Source organism: Hippocampus zosterae, chromosome 3 (genome assembly GCF_025434085.1).
Source record: "Hippocampus zosterae strain Florida chromosome 3, ASM2543408v3, whole genome shotgun sequence".
Lineage (NCBI taxonomy): Eukaryota > Metazoa > Chordata > Actinopteri > Syngnathiformes > Syngnathidae > Hippocampus > Hippocampus zosterae.
In genome coordinates, this window is record NC_067453.1 from 22,983,698 (window position 1) to 22,999,270 (window position 15,573).

Consider the following 15,573-nt stretch of genomic DNA (forward strand, 5'->3'; position numbering starts at 1 on the left):
GAGAGCTTGAAACCAAAACCTCCCAATTGCAAACGCTACCTTGTGTCTGTCCTCTTACCCCTTTGCTTTTTCTCGCCGCTGATAGCGGCGCAGCAGAGGGCAAGTGCACCGTCGCACATGGTTATGCGTCGGCACACTCAAGCTAGCATTTATATGTGCAGCCATGGCTCCCCCATGTTTTTAAACCGAGAGAAAAAAAAATGCATGTGTAGGGGGGAAAAAATCCCTCTCATGTGCAGGAAGGAGTTGCCAGCAGTTGTCCTGTTTTTGACAGAAAAAAAAAATGCGATGCGATGCAATGACAAGATTATTAATGGCCAAGGTTAGCCCGCACTTAACCTCGTGCATATTCATTGGAACCGTACAGATGGGCGTCAGGCTGTGAAAAGCGCCGACTTCAGGTCAATTAGTCTGCTTAATCTGCCGCACTTTGCCGAAAGACAAATCTATCAGGAACAAGTGGCGAAAAAAACCTAACATTGTTTCCATGGCAACCCAGTTGGTTCCCAAAATGTTCCTTCAAGAAGTGCAGCAACACCAACATGAAAAATGGCTTCCTTTTAACATGTATGTCTATGACGTGCCAAAACATACAAACTTGCGCCGGTGGGAGAACAGGCTGCCGCGCACCGAGCAGCACAGCCAAACGCGACTGAACTTTACAATTGTGCACAAATTCCAGTCGGTGACCCACACCCGCGCACCCAGTGACTGACCCTTGCATCATGACTTGCCAAAACGGACAAAGCGCCACCCCTGGTCTCCTTATCGTGAAACAACATTTTTTAAAAACAACTGCACAACACTATTTTTGATTGAACGACAGACACCAGAGCACAATTCTCAAGGAAGAAGAAGCGATCTCATCATAGCACAAAGAGTGTCGAATATTTGAGAGGCCGTTGATAAGGATAACCCCATTCAGTCATTTTGCTGACAGAGACTCTCCACGCTTTTCTTTTTAGCCAGTGGTACGTGTGTTTGTTTGTTTTTTAAATATATGGAAGTTAAGTATTAACTATAAACAACCAATAAAACTATCTACTAAGCTAGGCTGCAACCAGCTAGATCTCGCGTAGCCTAACCTTTTGTTGTGAAAGGGTTTTTTCTCCTTTCTTTTTTATTTTACTGACCGTTTCATGTGTGATGCTGCGAATCTCCGATTTTCCAATTTTGAGTCACAGCGAAAACGAGTGGCCGACCATCCACGTAGGCCAATGTGGTCTTAATGGCCGCTGGAGTGTGACGACTGCAACACGAAGCAGCAGTGATGAAGAGATCTCACTATGGACCCGTCAAAGTGTGTCATGCCATCACAATGCTGCCATTTGTCTGCAAGCATGCTCAATCAGAGGCTGTGCCGTCTTCATACAATTCATGCACAAGGAATTCGAGCACACTTTCAACACCATCATTGCTCATCCCTGGCCTAGCTTCTTCTTCCACTACAACCACCACCGCTACTCTCTCTTCATCGTGTTTGTGTGTGTGTGTGTGCGTGTGTGAGGGGTTAAATTGGTTAAGATGGAAAACAATCGGTAAGTGTGTATCTACCATTGTTTACAGTAGGGGCCATTCTACTTGCTCACTGCCCTTTTCACAAGCATCAATCTGTCCAGTGATAACATCTACAGAACATCAGCTGCTTGTATTAAACCCCCCCAGGTCAGGGAATTGACGGCGTCTTTCGGAACAGTGCGAGCCTCTTGGAAAATCTCCTCCATCTTTGTGTGTGTGTGTGTGTGTGTGTGTGTGTCTCGCCGTGTACGATCCGCTCCACTAGCCGCATACTAAGCGTGTTGCCAGACAACTGGTCATGTCTTAACTTTGAAACTGCCGACTATTGTTCATGCTGCAATTGAACATGCCTGCGACAGCGCCGTTGGCAACGCCTCATGTGGCGGCGAGGTGCAACACGGCCTGCCCGAGCGCCACAGCGAACTTTGGGGATGCAAGTAAACTTTACAGGGGGGAAATATTGGAAAATAGATTGGAGCCACATCTAAAAGAAACAATAGTGAAGTCGAGATGGAACAATAAAACTGTGTTATTTGTGAGGAATAAGTAATCATAGTCAAAGGAAAGAAAGAATATGTAGACAATTCTATGAGAATTAAGACATTTCAACGAGAAGATAAAGGGAATCTTCTAACAGAATAAAAAAAAGGAATGAGTAATAATTTGATAAGAATTATGTTGTGATTTAAAGGGAAAAACATGGTTGTAACATGTTGACACTAGTGACGAACGGGGATTGGAAGAACTCATTTGTTACTTTGAAGTCATAATTTCACGAGACAGAAGTCACGCTGCAACAAGAACAAACTCTTAATTGGATGGAAACGAAGTTGCAATTACCAATTTGGCATGTTAACACCAATAAAGTTTCTAAACTTGGAACAATAAAGTGACGGGAACCAAACATTACAAATAAAGTCAAGATATGATGAGAATTAACTCACTTAGTGTGAATGTGAGCGTGGATTGTTGTTCGTCTCTGTGAGCCCTGCGATTGGCTGGCAACCGGTTCAGGGTGTCGCCCGCCTCCTGCCCGAAGACTCCAGCACACCCCCCGCGACCCTTGTGAGAAGGATAAAGCGGATCAGAAAATGGACGGATGGATTTTCACAACATAGTAAACAAACATGGCTGGGAAGTCATTGTTCATCATCCAAATCGAGAGTCACAGCTTCATGAAATAAAATGCACACAGATCCCCAAACTTGCAAACGCATTTATAATACAAGCACAAAAAAAACAGAACAAAACTAACCTAAAATTCTAAATAAAACATTTTAAAAATGTGTGTGTGGGGGGGGGGGGGGTGCGAACATCTGTAGTTGCACACACATGCATCCACTGTGTTTTGTGATGTCAGGTTGTAACCAATACCGTCTTCAAGAAAAGTTTGTTTTGAACAATATTTTAAGACGTTCATCACAAGTGCAAGCCGTAATGGCGTTATCAAGTATCGGTACTCTGTTATCACACAAATGTAAGTACTTGTAGTCTGTATTTTCAAAAAAAAAAAAAAAAAACGAAAAAAAGAAAGTGGTCTCAGTGCATCCCTTCGTATACACACAGTCAAAACAGAGAAAACCACACACACACGCACACACACACACACACACACACACACACACACACACACACACACACACACACACACACACACACACACACACACACACACACACACACACACACACACACACACACACACACACACACACACACACACACGCCGGGGGCAGATTGCGGCAGACGATTGGTTGTGATGTCATCATAGAAAACCTCTTTTCCCAGAAAGATTCATCAGATTATGAGCGCGGCAAAGCCTCGCTCGCAACACTCGGCTAGCTGCACCATATGGTCGCATCCTAAAGCCACGGTCGGAGGGTTTAATGACAGAGCGGATGTGCGGCGCACATGCGGAGGGATGTCGGAGGGGTGTTGGAAGGGGTAGGGGAAAGGGGGAGTCAAAAAAAAAATCATCAAATCTTTGTCCTGGAAAGGCTGCACAAGGTCAGGCTGGGCAAACCAGACGCACGTCTACAACAAAAAGGCAGGTGGCTCGTTTTCGCCACATCATTTCCGCAATGAACGCTGACCTATTTTTGCCATTAATAGCGCTGAGCTTTCCTCAAATACTAAATACGGGCCACAATATGGGAATATGGCCAAAATATAGTGACACGGCAAGCCAATCCTCCGGGCAAATATGCACAGCTGCCGGCGCGGAGGCGGGAGCGAGAAAAGTAAACAAAGATGGACTCGTAATTAATGTTTACTAAGGCTGATGCAAGCGCATGACATTTCTGCCGTGTCTGCTGACCACAAATGAGCTCGATAAACACGGCGACATGCCGCAAACATGTTTAAGACGCGCTCGGGACTCGCTCACAAATCACGACGGCCTGATTTGTGAGGAGTGTCTTTTGGGCCACACCCAAAAGAAACATTGGATTATTTCCACAGAGAAGGTTGAATAAAAGCACAATGCAAGGAAGACGATTGACCGTCACCGTATTGCATTCATGTGAGTGAGATTGAAGAATAAAAGTAACAAAGTGGAATAAAATGTTGGTCACGAGGCAATACAAGAAAAATGTTGGAAGTAAGAGCTACATACGTTTATATTTTTGGAGAAAAGAAATCAGAGGTGGGGGGGAATAAAAAGAGTAATCATACAATAAAAATGTCATAATAATATTGAGCAAGAAAAAAAGCTGGAATTTAGCAAGAAAATGGTAATGGAATTCAGAGAAGAAATATTTTATCACAATAAAGTAAAAATGGCATTTTTTTTAAAGTTTGTGAATTATGTTGTACATCACGAGGATTTAAGTGAATTTTTTATGATCCAAAAAACTGACTGATGAGTAAAAAAATTACATAAAAAAGGTAATCACGCACCAAAGATTTGAGGGTTTACAGAGAAAATTACTACACTGAGGGAGGAAATTTCTTTTAGAAAAAGACGACAACATTTTCCAAAAATAAAATTGCTAAGTATGTTAAAAAAAAATAGTCAAACGAGACAACAAAAAAGTCATGACGTTCCAAAAATAAAATGGCAGATAAGGGTGGTCGCGAATAAGATTGAACTGTACACAAATTTGAGTTGCAGTATAAATAACGTTGCAGTATAAATAATGATTCAATTTGACACCTGAAAATGAGACAACATATGAAAAAAAGTCATAATAAAACATGTAAAGTGTCCTTGGGTATTTTGAAAGGCGCTCACAAATAAAATGTATTATTATTATTTTTATTATTATTCGGGAATGAAAATGAAACTTTCCAACTATAAACTTTGGAAACCGGCAAAATAATTTGCCGTTGATTTAATATTGCCATACAAGACACAATACTACAAAGTAAAAATAAGACAAGGGTATGCTATTAATTACCAAAAACTTCAATTCACGATTGTAGCATTTAGGCTACAAGTACGTTCACACATATTTGTCAGTACGTCGGAACAGAGTCTACTTGCGAGTCCAAAATTTCGAATTCGCATTTTCAGTTCCACGCTTCCGTACATTCGAGCCAAAGCGCCTTATTGTGTTTTTGAGTGTATGATACAGCGCTTGCAGAGCCTGACGTGATAACACGAAGCCGCCGCCGCGCTTGAGGTGGGACATGAGGCAGCCGGAGGAATAAGACGACGGCGGAGAAAATGATTGATGGAGTTGTGGTTGGTCTATAAATGTCTGTAAAGAGAGCTTGGAGATAATCAACCCCCCCCCCCCACCCACCTTTCGCCCCAGCCCCTCCCTCGACACTGCGCATGTGCATACAAACGCTGACTCAAGAGAGAGTCCAGACGGGCGCTTCCGAATCATCAAGAAGAGTCTGTGATGAAATTCTGAAGGTCGGCCGTAACAAGCTAGCCCTCGCAGGGTGTTTTGTTCCACGTAGCGCCCCCCCCCCCCCTCCTCCACCCCTCGCACTGCCGTCACCTTCCAACCTTTGCGTTCACCCGGTGGGGTGGAGGGGGGCAGGTGAGCGAGATTGGGGGGAGGGTTGTGTTACATCCCTGTTTATCTGCCGGTGACCTCTAGCCGGCAATTCTGCACTTGATAAGGGGAGGGCTGGCCTCATAATGTGCGCGGCGGCCCGATATCAGCCTTGTATCCTTGTGAAATTGATTACCGAGGGCCCGGCCGGCGTGCGGAATATAATAAATAGAGATGACACGTAAGGCACACAAAAACACACGCACACATACGGCGACTTGTAAAGGCTTATGGGGGGGAACGCCGCCTCAGCAATTACCTGCTGGCCACTTAAAAAAGGGGTCACGCAGGGCAGGTTGGCGGCGCAAGGAGTTATGGTTCTTTCTTCTTTTCTCCTTCTGCACGTCAGCGCACAAAAGTGACGGGCCGCAACTGCACTTCGCGTGTTTTTAAAGGCAACTTATGACTGCCCATTTCCTGCATTCGTACTTGTCGGTTGGGAGTGTGTTTTTTTTTTTTTTTTGCATGAGTCAGGCTTAAATTATCGTTATTGGACTCCGAAAAGGTTGTTTTATCTGCCGTCTCTTCTGGGTTGAGCGATGCAAAAGAAAAAAAAAAGAAAGAAAGGAAACTTTCGCAAGTCTACAAACGAGCCTGGAAGTTGTCGACTGTGAGGAACACGTGCTAGCCATTCCCTCCACCTGGCCGCATTTGGGTATGAAATCTGAATATTAATTGATTCATTGAATTAAAAAAGAATCCTTAGCGATACTGTTTTCCCCTCTCAAAGGACATTTAATCTCGTTAGTGACATATCACTTCATCATCCCACAAGATATTTCCGTAATCTCCTCTAATATAGACATATCTAATATGACATGAGGCGGCCCGGTAGTCCAGTGGTTAGCACGTCGGCTTCACAGTGCAGAGGTACCGGGTTCGATTCCAGCTCCGGCCTCCCTGTGTGGAGTTTGCATGTTCTCCCCGGGCCTGCGTGGGTTTTCTCCGGGTGCTCCGGTTTCCTCCCACATTCCAAAAACATGCGTGGCAGGCTGATTGAACACTCTAAATTGTCCCTAGGTGTGAGTGTGAGTGCGAATGGTTGTTCGTCTCTGTGTGCCCTGCGATTGGCTGGCAACCAGTTCAGGGTGTCCCCCGCCTACTGCCCGAAGACAGCTGGGATAGGCTCCAGCACCCCCCACCACCCTAGTGAGGATCAAGCGGCTCGGAAGATGAATGAATGAATAATATGACATGTCTAATATAGATATAGATGTCTAATAGTACTGCGATTTATTCATTGTGTTCATATTGAATTTAATTGAAAGATGTTTGTTGTTTTTTTTCTCTGTCTCCTTTCTTCTTTCTACATACATTCTTGCTGCTGGAGGCTGTAAATTTCCCCAGTGTGGGACGAATAAAGGATATCTTATCTTATCTTATCTTAATCTGCGTGGTTCGAAGTGCTCCGGTCGGCCATCCAGCAAGTGGTCAAACCGTTTGGCACAGTGAAGACGTCGCTGCTGCTGTCAACGCACAATCAGCCACTCGAGTACAAACACGGCGATTTCTAAAATGGGAGAGTCTTCATGATTGTGTACATTCTAGATGCGTGGTGTTGATATTTTATGGTCCCCTTTTTTATGGGGTGCTTTGTCCGTTTAAGCGTATTCAGGTGCAGCACAAATGAAATCGTGTGTTGCCACCCGACGTCTGGTTGCGTTATGGAAAACAGGCCCCGGCGCCGGCGAAATGTTAGCACACAGCTCAGCATGGAGACGCGCTCGCTCGCCGTTTCTTCAGCGAAACGGCGACGGCTGTAAGCTGCCAGGCAAAACCTTTATATCTATTTGTTCCACTTGTCTGCTCCTCAATGAGTTTAATCAGCTGAGAAGAAGCCGCGAGGGGGGGTGTTGCCTTACCCGCCCATACATTAGAACGCACCCTCTCCACTCCCCTTCTCCTCCCCCTTTTCACCGCACACTCAAAACACACCCACACCCACACACAAACCCCTGAGCCCCATTCTCTGTGCATCGATGTGAGAGTTGAGGGTCTCCCTCGAACCCCCTCACCCTCTACCCCCACCCCCCACCCAATGTGCCTCACGGATTATCAAGTACACTTCAATTACTGCCGATCGATACACTCCTGGCTGCAAAAGGGAGTGTGAGGGGAAATTAGACAGACTTTGGGTATGGCCGTGACTACAAAGCAATGGATTAACAGCGATATGCATCTCTTCATTTACATTGGGAATGGGCCCATTCTCCATCAGCGCCGCGCACATTCGCGTAGGTTTTAAAGGGGGGGGGGGGGACTTTGGGAGAGATTGCTTCTGTAAGTGGCGGGCAAGGTGAGGGCAAGCCCGACACAGGATGGGCGCGGATGAAAAGCCGTCCCAGTCGCCGCCATATCGCGGTGAAGCCAAAAGCGAATATTCCGTCTGTGGTGCGCACGCTCCATATTGATCAGGACTCATTAAACCACTGATGACGCACTAATCCAACAGTGCGTCAACTCGACCATTTCCAATTACTTCATATATTATACCCCCTACCCCCGCCCCCCCCCTTTTTTGGGGGGGGGAGGGGGTTTAAGGAGTGTTTCCAGCCTTCGAAAAATGCATGTCAGCAGATAAGACAATGGGCTGGCGTTTGGTAGGAAATAATGGAGGGGTACTCGTCCCGCTAAAGTGAGAGGAAGGGGAAATGAAAGCAGTACTGTGGAAGAGGATAAAAAAGAAGTAAAAGTGTAGGAAGAGATAAGCAGTGGCTGTATCCCCCCGGAGCACCCTGGTGAAGGTCTGGCCCCTACCTCTGAACGCCCTCCAGGTCATGTGCCCTCGCTCTCCTACCCTTCCGCTCTGCAGAGGCAGTAAAAACACTCCAACACCTGCGTTCCACCCCCCCCCCACCCCCCCACGTCCTCCCCCTTCTCCCTCTCGCTGCAATGCTCCGCTGACTATATTTTTCATCTGCAGACAACCAAACACACAAGAGGCAAAGCTTTGTGGTCTTGACAGGGAAACAAAACCCACCAGTGAGGGCCAAATGATATCGGGCCACTCTTATATGCAATGTTGGGAGTTTAAAAAATAAACGATAACTGGTCACCGATGATGGAAGAAGATGGACAAATCTAGCTAATCTATTGAAACACCTTATTTATTGACTATACAATCTACGCCCGCTACATGCCGAAATGCATTTTCAAAAAGCATAATGAGTGTAAAGCCTCAAAATTCTTCCCCCTCATAAAATGATCAACGCTTGCCATCATACTCCTGAACAAAATGAAATCACCTCAATCTGTCAGCCCCCCCCCCCCCCCCCCCGCAATAGTTTACTGTTGCAATCCTGCTCACTCATATGTTTACACTGTGCAATATCTCAGCAACATGGAATACTTGAACAGTCGATTGCCTGCATCTTTGAATTCTTTTATTTTTCTTTTTCCGCAAACTAGACTGCCACTGCCAAACTGTAATTATTTATTTTACACTGTCAATATTTTAAAACACTGTCTACCACAGAGGTATTTTCCCCTCACCAATTCATCTTTCAAATTTGCTCCTATTTTATCTTTTATGTATCATTAAAATATATATATATATATATATATATATATCCCTCCCTCAACGTATATATAAATATATACGAGCCAAGTAAGAATTTCAGTACTCAATGCTATCATTGTGGTTATTTTGCACATGACAAATAACCATTTTGAATCGTGTATTTATTTTTACACAGTAGTTTGACCATTTTACAGTAGTTAACTATGAAGAAATGAATGACTGAATTTATTTTTTTTAATACATATGAGTTTTATCTGTTAATCACTTTTCCGTTAGACATTCGTCATTCATTGCAATTGTTAACACTTGCCCAAGAGTTAGCTGACATCAGTTCCAGCTCATTTTCAAACCTACATTAATTTAAGTGGTATAGAAAATGGATGGATGCGTTAAAATGTCACTTCGGGGTGTTAAAATGTCACTTGAACGACCATCCCCCCTACCCCCACCCTCAACGTTCAACTATAAACGGTGGTTAACTTGTTTTTACACTTGCGTACATGACCCCGAATGATGCTCAAATTCAAATTGGAATGTCTATTTCAGACATTTCAAAAATTCTCCTCATGTCATTTCGAATGCAGATTATTTCTGAACATGCTCCAAGTATGACAAACTCAAAACAAATTGGCCATACAGTTTGTGTTGGATGTTTGCGCTTCCACTACAATCAATTCGAGTCATTTATATGGACTTCCACTCGGCGCTCTGTTCTTTCTATCGTGTAATTCCGACAATTTGTTCGGGTCACGCTAACGGCGTTCCGTTTACAGGTCCTGCTGAACCATTTCAACTCGGCTCGTCTTGAGGTCGGAGTCGCGTTACACATGATGGAGGCCGGTGGGAGTTGACTTTCGGGTTTAAAACGGGCCCCCGTCTCCGAATAAAAATGCCTATCAAGCGAAAGCTTCTCACTTCGCCATGAATTTAGTGGCCCTCCCTTCCTATTCGCTCCCACCACGGCGATCTTTCCTTTCAGCTCCCACGGTTCGCTTTAGAAGTGATCCCTCCCCGGGCGCTGTACGGAGCCACTCGATGTTCGCCCCGGCCCCCAGAGGCACCCCTCGCTGGCCGGCTACTCTCGCTTTCTTTTGTCAGCCAAATGGATCCCAGTTAAATCAACTGTTGTCCAATTAGAATTTGGAAGAATCTATCTTGTTCAGCGGTCTCAATCCCACCGCTTGACTTCTTTCTCTCATGTAGCTCCTTTCCTGGAATCGGTTACAGAGAAAATGAAACGAGCTATTTCCTGCAATGGGATACTCCTGGGTGTCTTTGGAGCTGATTTTTTTTTTTGAGGGGAGGGGGTGCTCTCTCAGTGTGCTCAATATGTTAATAGAGCATTTACTCCGCTGTTTGTAGAATGGTACACGGGGGACGTTATTACTGTGAAAGTTGGGTTAAGAGTGGTCATCCTGAGAAATTTGATATTGCGGGTTTGCTACAAAGGAAAAGACTCAAGATACAAAAGTACGAGTACAGCTGTGGAATAAAACGAATAAATAAAACGACTAACCCTTTGAAAACACCGACTGCAATGGGGAAGGAACAGGAAGAGCGACCCTGTATCCTTTATATTGCTAGAAATAAGTACATTGTGTCGCATATATTTTTCACTACTTGCCAGTTACATCATCAACGGTGGTAACTGGTTAGGACGTTGGACTCGCAGCGCAGGGGTCATGGGTTCGTATCCTGCTCTGGCCTCCCTATGTGGAGTCTACATGTTCTCCCCGTGCCTGCGTGGGTTTTCTCCGGATTCCTCCCACATTCCAAAAGCATGCTTTGCAGGTTAATGGAACACTCTAAATTGTCCCTAGGTGTGAGCGTGACTGGTTGTTGATTGTCTATGTGTGCCCTGCGATTGGGCAGGCGAACATTTCAGGATGCACCACGCCTACTGGCTTGTATAGGATCCGAGCACGCCCGCCACCCTCGTGAGGATAAGCGGCTCAGAGAATGGAATGGCTAGTTACATCAGCATCTGCCTGTAATTTTTTTTTAATTGTATGCAATTGATTTAAAATGAATTGTCTTCCCTCTTCCAAACCCAAAAAATTAATCAGAAAAAAAAATCTTAGTTCAGTTATTGGGCAGAAGAGTCCAAGGAAAACTAATTGGGGGGCGGGGGGGATTCTCATCACACAAAACATGACAAACATATCAATAACTTCAAAACAAGCTATCAATCGGGACGTTTGACTTTGGAGGTTGTGTGTCACAGTCCCTGGTGAAAAATGTGAGGAAATGGCCTTTCCTCCTCTGCTCCAGAAGCAGGCACTCATGCGTCGCCCTCACACGGAGGCCACCATTTGATGAATACAAGGAGGGGCATATTTTAATCTGCGCACACACGGTCGGAGTGCCAATGGCTTGGACCCGAGCCACATCATTATTGCCTAATAGCCATGTTCAGAAAGTATGCCCCATTGTGTTTCGTATCAGTGGGGGGCCGCCCCCCGCGCCCCTCTTGCCGCTCGAAATCACATCCAGCTAAACAAACCAGCAGGCCTGCTTCCTGTGGAGCGGCCATTCAAGTCTCAGGCACTAGTTAAGACCTCTGCGGCCCGCCGCTATCGACATGCGGACATCAGGTTGAAATCCTCCCCGGACACCCAAATCCACTTCTCCACCGTCCCGCGCCGAAAGCGCTTCGCTTCAAACATCCTCCCTGGCTTTGTTTACATCAGCCAGTTGTTATCTTTAGAATGAATGTGGGCAATCAGCCCCCTGATGTGATGCAGTAATAGACGTGGCAATCACGGCAATTGCAATGCAAAGACAATAAAGTTACCAAATGAGCCAAAGTGCGCTCTTCCTGATTTTCGAGTGATTTATGAACAAATAATCGCCCCGATGATGTGCCGTTCCTTGCCTAAAAGTCATGTTCAAAAGTCAGACGACTCAAAGCCTCCCTTTGAGGTAATCTGCTCTTAATGAGAACAATTTTCAGTCCAAAAACAAATTGAATGTTGATACATCGTATTTATTCAACGCAAGCTTTGAATGAGAGGGTGGCCAATATGTAAATATTCCAGCCGGGACACTCCTAGTTTTAGATGTTTGACGGCCCCCCACTTTTACTTTGTTATGCTTATCCACATTAAGAATGGAGGCTTATTGAGCCGAAACAATGGCCGCCCTTTTATGTCCATCACTGTGCAACGATGGCAAGCCGACACACCAACCCTTTCAAAGTGTTTACGCCCTGTTTGGGAAAAAAGGTAGAATCAAATTTTAACACATCTACAATCAACTTGGATTCCTTGACCTACAAGATTTTGGGGATGTGATGCAACTTCCCATGCATTAAGAAATGGGATTTTAATTTCTGTTCGTATTCTTGACGTCATCAAATATTTCATATTCATGGTGTGTTCTCATTCAATATTTTCTATATATGTAAGAATGTCTTTCCTGCGGCATCTTTATTTTTTTCAAGCATGCAAGTCCTGCGTTAGCATATCTTAGTGACAGAACCTTCCAATTTACATATAAAACGGGGTTGGGGCATTGTTGTCGGAATGGACACCAGTCGGCGTAAAAGTGGTCAACAGAGAAAAAATGGAGACCGGTGCAAAACACAATCATCAATAATACAACCTAGTTTCTGGAAAAAATGACTTTGACTTCATGTTTTGTACAAATCCAATCCGCGTGAACCTTTTCCAGCACTTTTTAACTCTCGACCTCAGCATTCCGGGTGGGAAAGCGAGGGAGCTCCTAATTAACGTCAAGCCAGAGCACTTGTTGTTCCAGCTGCGGACGCAGGCAGGTTAGCCGGTTTGTAATCACCAGTACATTAAAGGAAAAAAACAAAACAAAACTCTCAAAGTAGTTTGATTTGTATCTCGCAACATGGAATTGTGATGCTTAATTTGTAGCAGATGGAAAACATTAAACGCATTAAGCACAGAAGTCGCATTCAAACAGCAACATATATGAGCATTTAGTCTCACTTGTAGAAAAAATAAAAGTAGTAAAATCTCTTCCTTTTTTTCCCCCCTCATGTGATCGAATTCCAGGAGAAGAAGAACAGCAAAACAGAAAAACAATTAAAAGTCCCCCTTTTCCTTCCCATCAGACATTCCCACAGAATGTCTGATGTTTTTTTTTTTTTTTTTTTTTTTGGCAGAGCTCTGCTGATGATCTCCAGAGGCTTTGCTTCACGAGAAACTTGTCAGGAACAGATCCACATTTCCCAGGGACGAGTGCGGGTGAAAGTGAGAAGGAAACGGAGAGGCAGAGCACGAGTTTGAGTGAAAGCCAACAAAGTGAGAATTAAAAGGAGTAGAGGAGTTCATGTATTGACAGGGCGGGTTAAGAATGTGAAGGCCGGGCTCAGGATGCAAGAGGATTTGGGATCTCCACAAAGGGAGCGCAGCACATGGGGGGGCGGGGGGGGGGGGGGGGGGGGGGGGGGTGACGTGAAAAGGGGGCGGGGGGGGGGTGGCAGCTATCCGTCAGTGACTTTTGTACGTCCGAAGAACGGCAGCATTAGGCGATGCGGCGCTGAGACAAAAAGATCCTTTAATATGACTTTTGTTCTTCCGAATGTGACCCGAGGAACACAAGTGCATTGCTAATCAGTTTAACCCTGTTACACCGCTTCAACTCTGCACTTTCACATGATGCGCGGCTGACAGAAGTGCCAGGCCCACTGGAGAGTTAAGAGCGGCCCCCGGTGCCCGGGGCAGGGGCAAAAGCCCCGACCTCCGAGGCGCGCTGACCCGGCAGGGGGACGCGTCTCGTGGCATTTTGACATCAGGTTCAGGCACAATGGCAATCTCTACGACGGCATCTTATAGACTCCTCAACCTGCCGCTATTATGATATTATCCTCATTCAAATGAGGACTCATTGCTTTTGTTTTTTGATTTGTCTCCAGTGACATTTTGTTGACGGACTGGGTCAGCTGGATGAGGAGTGGGTCACAAGCTGACAGAAATGTCAAAAATGGTTTCCTTTGGCTATTCAAACACAATCACCACTGTTTGCTTTGGCTGCGACTGACAAGTCAAGTCGACGTCAAAATAGGTGGCTTGTTGTTTTTTTTCTTCTTTTTTTCTTTCCTGGCATTTTGGCAGACAGTTGTCCTGAACGGCGAACAAACACAAGTAATGAGATTTATTTGTATTATTTTTGGGGGGAATTTATATTATATCCACAGGCAGACGTTGATTAAGTAGTCTCTCCTGCATGTCCTGTTAAAAATGAACCGCAAATGAAAACAAAGCAAAAAGAAAAACAAATAAATAAATGCTTCAAAGTCATTTTGACCTGAGGCTTGCTCATTTTGTGTCAGAAATTGGAAGAAAAATCCAAATTGACATTGGTCGCATTTGATTATGAATCCTTTCAGGGACAACGGGTACTACAGTGGACAGCTTATCATGTTATCAGGTTACAGGGTGCATGAAAGGGTTAATGCCATGACTAAAACAATTTGTTTAGCTTTAGTCCCAGATGATGGCTTCCTTCAATAAAAAACAACAACTTTATGACAAATTGTCAGAATCACAGAACAAAATCACAGAAAAAGAAAAAAAAAGAGCAGAGAATGGAAGATCAATGATGACCTCCTCCCCAAATTAACAAATAAATAGATGAAATTATGCAATTTTTTTGATGTGATGATTGGACACATATTTAGAGCTTTGCCTTTTACCGACCTAAATATTGTTAAAGTGTTTTCGGGCCCTCAATATATCACTGAAAGTCATTTTTAAATTTAACCTGCATACAGACCATACAGTGACAGCTTCTCCAAGATTTAGGTTTGGATGTTGTTTGGATGGTGTGCGTTTACACAGTAAAAGCTTTTTTTATTGCTCCTGAAACACAAAACAAAACCAGTATGCTTGTAATTGGACATTGACGCGCCGCTGTTATTTGAAATGAAATATCTGTGGGTTGAGTCGGACAGAAAGGAGGATCATTTCCTGTAAACTCTGTTGATCCCTTCATGACTAATAACTCAAGGATGCCCCCCCCCTCCTCTTGTTTTCCTTCACTCAATCCCGGGGACGTGTTCATCCCGGGGGATCTTTGAAACTTCACAAGCCCAACAGGAAGTCACAACCCATCACGCCCGTTAGGTCAACAAGCTCTTGTGCATGGATTTCAGCTGTGGATATATTTATATAAAAAGTGATAAGCTTAGTTCGTTTGCCTCATGTGCAGCTCATGTTACTGTGTTACCGAAGAGCGCCGAATCTCCAGGAGAACTCTAAACAAAACAGGATTTGGACTAGATAACGATTTTCGTTGCTTTTAAAATCAATTATTGTGGAAGACACAGCAGCCCTGGATCACAAGAGAAAGCTGCGGCCCCAAAATGGCGCTTCCTCTGAGTCACATTATCAAGCACTCCTACAATAACACTCATTCATATTTGTTATTTTATACGCTTACGCTTACGTATTTTATACGGATACGCTTTTGTATTTACAGTTCTTGTATCGGATTTCGCCGCAGGGTTACTTCATGTTTCGGCATCTTGGATCAAATTGAGGCTAATTTAGGCGA